We start from the raw sequence: 7,500 nt of genomic DNA on the forward strand, positions 1-7,500 counted from the left end.
ACTGCGCCTTTCAATAACATGCGGACTCTAAAATTCAAAGCTCAATCGGCTCCTCCCAGCCTCCGATTATATTGTCTGAATTGTGCTCAATGATTTGATTTGATTACTGTACGCTCGAAAATAGTCGGAAGCTTGGAGTAGCCGCCGAACATTTGATTGATGGTTGCGAAAAACGCATTTGTCGGTTGACCTTTGAATTTAGGAGTCCGCATGTTATTGAAAGGCGCAGTAAAGTCAAATCCGCACAATTTGTTTGAAGTAGACTAAATTCGCGATGGTGTGTCCCATGGCCGACATGAAGACAGGAATGGATTAATCCCCTTCTTCAAAGCATTTTTGAATGGTAAAGAACTTTGGGAAATTTTCAAAGGAAAACAGCAGAATAAGATTGCTACAGGAAAGAGAGTTATCTCAGCAAAGAAAGATATTTGAAGTTAGGGGAACCTTAATATTTTTAACACTGTTCAGTCATCAGTTGGAGGTAGTGTGGCCCAGTGGCTAGGGCGCTTGCCTTGAGATCCGGAGATCTCGGGTTCAAGATCCTGGTAGTCCCTGGTTCAACTTCCCAGCTGCACTTGTAAATAGCCAACTGGTTTGCCTCCGGCCAGTTGGGACTCTTAACAGTTGTTGTTGTTATGTTCCGTCGCGTCGTTGTGTTTAATTGGCCCTGAAGAGCCCCTATGGGGAGCGGTCATGTACTGTGTGTAAAACATCTTCGAAAATCCCCGGATAATTTCTGAGGGACAATATTTGCGAACTGTGAGATGATGAACTGATTCTGAAGCTGCTGACGTCGGTTTTTAAAAAGGAGAATAGTGCTTTCAACAAGGAAACACCATCAACCAGCGGATTCGCGTTAAGAAAGACAATTTGGGATTTGCCCAGTGGATAGCACCACTATATACAATGTTAGTTCTTCTTTTCGTTTTTAATTTTATCTGAAGAAGGCCGAACGGCCAAAATGTAACGATGGCCAGTCGGAACAGTTCGGAGGCCCTCCCAGGGGTTTCGGGAAAAAAACAACATGGATAATTAGAACCCAGGAACAGGGGGGATAAGGACGACAAAACATTTTAGGGAACAAGGGAACATACTAAACCACTTTAGGGATCAAAAAGCGGAGAACAACTAGTTTGGAAGTAATTTCGGGAATACGAGAGCACAAGCAAATTTTTAAAGGGAACTGTGCAGGGAGAAAAAAAAAAGGAAAAAGAAGAAAATAAACAAATTATTATTTGTAAGCTTCAAATAACAGACTATGAACAATGACGGGAATAAACTATAAATAAAATACAATCATTAGCATCCGGAGATAGATAGAGCGGTTTTGAAATGAGTGTCGTAAAACCAAAACCATAGTAATTACTTTAACCAATCAAAAAGGACGGAAACAATCCAGTAAGCCAATCAAAACTCGAAGTAATTACACGTAGCCGACACAAAAGGCGAGAAAATATGCACGCGCGAGCCACAATTGGTTTTGGTTTCACTTCTGATTGGTTGAAAAAGTGGCGCGAAAACTTTGAACTAATCACTGAGTAAAGTAGATGCAAAACCAAAGTAATTCGCTAATTACTTTCGACACTCAATTGAAAACCGCTCTAAGTACGAGGATCACTTGTATCTTGCGTCCCCACTTCAAATATTCGGATAATAAAGTTACATTTATTAAATTGGCTATTTCCCTTGGAGGCATTTTAAGGCCACAAAAAGCACAAACAAATAAACCAGTGATATAAACGAACATGAAATATTTAAGAATCAAGACTTTTTGCGGGAGGCAAACCAGTGGCTTTGGAAGCGAAGCCGACAAGTTAACAGAGACCAACCCCTTTTTCACTAAGATGGTGCGCTAAACACCGATCGACGTTATTCATGCACTGGTAACCGGCCTCAGTGGTGATGACCACCGATGGACGTGCGGTCGCCCGAGTTCGAAACCGCCGGAAGGCTCGATGTCCTATTGTGATCACTGCCGGGCATTTAGTCTATTTAAGATCTTACCCGGCTTCCAGGCATAAAGCCACAGCGTTCATTAAAAGCTTTAGGTCACCTCGATTCCCGATTATCTTCCCAATATCTTCAATAATAAGAGCTTACCGTTTATACCATAAATTTGGTGAAAACGGAAAACAGGCAAAAGCCGGAAGGCGCACAATATTGCGTGAGGCTCAAAAACTTGAATTCATTAAAGGCTTTTGATCAAGGCCATTGCCCGATATCTTCAAGATAAAGATCTTACCAACTGTTTATACCACAAAACATATCCTAATCAATGATGAACCAACCTTTGTCAAGAATAACGATCAAAATGATATTCGTATTTCCTGATGCTAACATAATCAAAGTCGAATTTTTATGTGACGGATAACAAGATTAAAATGAAAGATAACACTGACATGATTTTCAGAGTTCAGAGACATTCTTTTGTCTGGGATTATGATGAAATTCAAATTAGATACTACTCATCCAAACATGACAATTTCAGCACGAACTACAGCATAAAGAACAAACATACATGCAAAAATTGATTGATATTCAGTTATATTAACCACTGAACTGAATTTAGATATTTCACCTACACGACGGAAGAGGTAGCCGTGTACTCCGCTCTTCATCTAGTTGCAGTCGCGAATCACTGGAAATTTCAATTCAAGTTCCGAAAACTTGAAGTGAATAGAAATCAGGGAGTCCGCGTGACAAAGTAGATATACATGTCTGATGATGATATGACCGCCAGCATGAAGAGTGAGATGGTAGCATGGGCTAAACACTGATCGACGATATTCACTACGTACATAGGGAATTTATACATAACTGCATGTTCGATATTTATTCAATTCAGCGTCGCATTGCCACTTTATCCACATGATTATAACAAGACATTACAGAAGTCTCAAGTCGTTTAAAAATCAACACTGCAATTTCGACAACCCGCCATGACTCGATAACACCGATAATTCCGTGTTCTAGTCCTACCAAGCAATGAATAGATGTTGGTTTTTTCTTTACGTCTCACGGCATTTATAAACAGGTTTTGTAAGACGAAGCCAGCAGACGGTTATGAATACAAATTTCGACGTTTCAAAGACAATGATACAGGTCAGTTATATTTTAAAAGCAGTGCAGGGATCATTTCAAAGAACGTCTGGCCAAGAAAACCAAGCACATAAAGGGTCTTTGCTTAACCGTTTAAGGTGCATTTTGCATGGCAGTGTATGATAAATAGCAAAGCAAAACAATAACCAACAAAATGGTGAGGCTAAACACCCGAACAGGGCCCGAAACGTTCCGAGACTTTTCGAGAAACAATTAATCTCCTGGGCCCCTTTTCTCGAAAGTCCCAATAACTTTTCGGGTGTCACAATCCCCTCTGTAACTTAAGAAGGGAAAGGTTTTAAGTAATTCTCAAAATCATTTTACTTTTATTTATCTTGCAAACATATTAAAAGATCAGCTCTTTAAAATTCACAAATGACTTTTCCGGCCGCAAAAGCTATACTTTTGAGAAACGGGTGAATCACACAGTCTCCAGGACCTGTCACTTTTAGGGCCGAGGGGTGTCACAATTTCCTCTGTTTCTTAAAACATGTCTTAAAGAATGGAGAGCTCAGTTTGGCCATTAAAACTCGAAAATCACTTTCTTTCGTTACCTTGATTTTGCATGTTGAAAGATTAGACTGTCAATACAAGCGGATGGCAATTTCGGACTAAAGTGGCTTTTCTTACGCGAGAAAATTTTCGGTACTCTCAAAAAGCGGCTCCAGCCTCGAGACTTGTCGGATTATTTCTGCTGCCATAAATCTCTTTATAGAACGCAGTTCTTTAGTTTATCCTGTCTTGAAAATATTTTTCAAAGACCTGATTTATATCACAGTTTTACAGACGTCTTATAATTTCATCATTTTCACAACGATTGAACCCGACACTGAGGAGCCAGAAGGTTCACAAGGTTGCGTGAGGCCGAAAATCTTGAATTCATGACACAAAGTGTCTAAATGGCACTGTTTAGCGCTTCGGTTGTAAGCCAGTCGCTCACAAATGCTATCTCTCTTCCTTTAAACTCTTCCATCTCGTCCAAACACGTGCTTTATGGCTGTTAGCAATTTCGGCGCCCGAAAAAAAAAATCATTTGAAACCTGACTCTTCCGGTTCAATTTTCCCCACCCCGCGAAGGCAAAGGTTAAATTCCCCACTCCCCAGGCACAGAAGATAGTAAACTGCCTAGGGTTTGCCCGGGGGAGGGGGGGGGGGTGTTAAAGTTCGATTTGATCGTTATATTAAGTCTATGGTTAAAAATGCCAATGGCCAGCACCTGGCCTCACTGGTTATGAGCAGCGCTTGACGTGCGGTACCGCCTGGAGGTTTAAGTTTTTAAGTCTCACTGCCGGGCATTTTGTCCATTTAAGTCCTTGCCAGGCTTCCGGGCATAAAGCCAAAGCCTTCATTAAAAGCTTTTGATCACCGCGATTGCCCGATATTCTCAAGAGTAAGAGCTTACTGCTTATACCATAAATTGGTGAAAACGGAAAACAGGCAGAAGCCGGAAGGCGCACAATATTGCGTGAGGCTCAAAAACTTGAATTCATTAAAGGCCTTTGATTAAGGCCATTGCCCGATATCTTCAAGAACAAGATCTTACCAACTGTTTATACCACAAAAACATATCCTAATCCATGATGAATAAACATTTGTCAAGAATAACAATCAAAATGATATTCGTATTTCCTGATACTAGCATAATCAAACGCGAATTGCTATTTGACGGATCACAAGATCAAAATAAAAGATAACACGGACATGATTATCAAAGTTCAGAGACATTGTTTTGTCTGGGTTCGCGATGAAATTCAAATTAGATACTACTCATCCACGTGGACATGACAATTTCATCACGAACTACAGTACAAAGAACAAACATGCATGCAAAAATTGATTGATCTTCAGTGATATCAACCCGCACTGAACTGAATTTAGAGATTCCATGTACCCGAAGGAAGAGGTCGCCTCTGAAGTCGAGAATCACTGGAAAGTTCAATTCAAATTCCGAAAACTTGAAGCGAAAACAATTCAGGGTGTCCGCGTGACAACTTAGCCATGTCTGATGATGTCATTCAAGACCGCCAGCTGAACAGTGAAATAGCTTACCTAATTTCATTGTTGATCCGAAAGAAGAGAAGGAACGAACATCAATTTTCATCACTTTTAAACGAAGCAATCCTTCTTAAAATAAACCTTATGAATCTATTTCTCCTAAGGAATGAAATACTCGGCCCTTCCATGTTCTGTCATGCGAAAGAAACGAAAATATTTTTGTCTATGGATGATGGCTGGTAATGGCAACATGATGTGATTCCACTTTGCTGTTCGTTAAGAAAATGAAAGCTTTAATAAACCGTTTCAATTTAACATAACCTAACCGTCTAGAATAAAGAAACCGCAGCTGTGCGGAGAGTTTTCTCGTAAAAAGAACAAAAATAATTTACCAATCAGAACGCACACCCGATTTGCATGGCTATAGTTTCTTCAATTGCGGCGTAGCTAAGAAATCAATTTATGCAAGGCGAAGACTCAAATCCAAATTATGGATTTTTCATGGATATATTGTAATACACTCTGTGTCATTTTCATTAGTTTTGCCCAGGCAGGTACAGGTTTCCCTTCTTTTTAATTCAATTCAAAAATATGTTGCGAAAATGCTAATATAAAACTAATTTAAGGTTGCCTTAGGGCCGACTTTGTCGCATGCGACAACGGCTTACGACAGGCCCACGACATGATTTACGATTGTTGTGTACGTCAGAAAAAATGTCGCAGCATTGTAAAACATGTTTTAAAACGCTGCGACAATCGTAAGTCGTGTCGTAGGCCTATCGTGAGCTTGTCGCATGCGACAAAATCGTATCGTGAAAATCGGCCCTTATGGAGATAAATTAAACCTATGGTCTTACCGATTTTTACACGCCGATCGTTTCTTCACCGATCTCTGTGGGAGTCCGGTTACAACAAGGTTTTTTCCCAGTACCAGCAGACCGAAATTTGTGTTTTCAAAGCTGAAGAACAAAGGCAACATCAATAGGTCATTTCAGAAACGTGAGAGGACTGGGACGAGTTTGGTTGTTTTCCGTTTGTTTATAAAACTAAGACATTCAAATGAAAGATCAACCAAGTTTCAGAGTCTTTACCAAGAATAGATGTATTTAGAGGAGGAAAATGGTGAAATAATATATCTTCAAATATCATCTAAAATAGAGAGTTTGTATGGAATGGGTAGACAGGCCACAAAATTATAAGGGTTTGTATGGGATTTTGCAACCTTTGCAAGTCTCCCATTTGGCCAATTTTCCGTAGAAAACTCTCAAACTTGGCTGGATAGCTTTTCATTTGGTAACATTTCAGTTGAAGAGTTAAGATTTTCAATCTAAGCAAGTATGAGAAACTCGTCCCAGTCCTCTCACGTTTCTGAAATGGCCAATGAAAGGAGACTCACATACGTACCGAATCCGCTGACCATGTAACGACGCGGATGAACTCTTTTTGGCAATACTTTCTTGGGAAGCTTAGAGACCTGGCTCCAGACCGTTGTTCAATTCTGCTGTTCATAGTAACATTTCGACAAGATAATTACAAAGGTCAGGAGCTCATCAAGAGGAGCCTCTATCTCCTCTAATTCCTTGAGTCAACCCTTTCCCGAGTAAATTTATTTTTAGGAACAGGTTTTTCCCGCGAAAAGTATCATAACTCCCTTGACGCTGAGATAGCTCTGTTTTGATTGACTTTTACAACAGTGGGCGTGCTGAATGTCCCAAGGGAGATTGGCTTTTACAACAGTGAGCGTGCTGAATCTCCCAAGGGAGGTGTTCTATAAATAAATCTACTCGGGAAAGGGTTGACTCCGAGACCAAGTATGGGATATATAGGCTCCTCTTAATGAGCTCCTGCAAAGGTTTAATGAAAGTCTCGTGTAGGTCATGATTAGAACTATCAGACATCATATCCAAGACCTTTTTTACCAAAATTATTTTACTTTGAACCCCGGGGGGTGGGGGACTCGAAATATCCCTGGGTGGGGAGGTGCCGGCGCGGCCCCTCATACCCTGACCGTGTTTAAGACAAATATCGCTGATTTTGCTACTCTGTTTAAGACAGAATTCCGATTTTTGATACCCTGTTTAAGACATTTAACCCAGTTTAAGACAAAATTTGATAAATCGATACCCTGATTAAGACAAAAAATGATAAATTCGATACCCTGTTCAAGACAAATATCCCGAAAAACATACCGTGGCTGACCGCACGTCCCCATTAAGGCCTTGTAAGGGATTATCCCCCCGGGCTTTGAATAGAGTTGCAGAACGATGTTCAAATAGCAAGTATTTCCCCTTCGGATTCAGTCGGAGGCTTTGATTGTAATAATTGAGATCGCTGATCACAAGTGAAATTCCGACAACCGAGTGACAAAAAATAAGCAAATCCACTTGAAAATATCGGAGCACAACA

General features: G+C 40.3%; 1 protein-coding gene across 2 annotated transcripts in view; it reads right to left on the reverse strand.

Annotated features, from left to right (window-relative positions):
- The window catches only part of LOC137971176 (3'-5' exoribonuclease HELZ2-like), a 74,980-nt gene extending 68,898 nt beyond the window's left edge, over window positions 1-6,082 (reverse strand). For both annotated transcript variants that reach the window (XM_068817936.1, XM_068817937.1), the window contains exon 1: window positions 5,952-6,082. The gene's annotated coding sequence lies outside the window, so the exon portion shown is untranslated. The remainder of the gene's footprint in view (window positions 1-5,951) is intronic.
- Between the last annotated feature and the right edge of the window lie 1,418 nt (window positions 6,083-7,500).

The sequence above is a fragment of the Montipora foliosa genome, chromosome 9 (genome assembly GCF_036669935.1).
Source record: "Montipora foliosa isolate CH-2021 chromosome 9, ASM3666993v2, whole genome shotgun sequence".
In the NCBI taxonomy this organism is placed as follows: Eukaryota; Metazoa; Cnidaria; class Anthozoa; order Scleractinia; family Acroporidae; genus Montipora; species Montipora foliosa.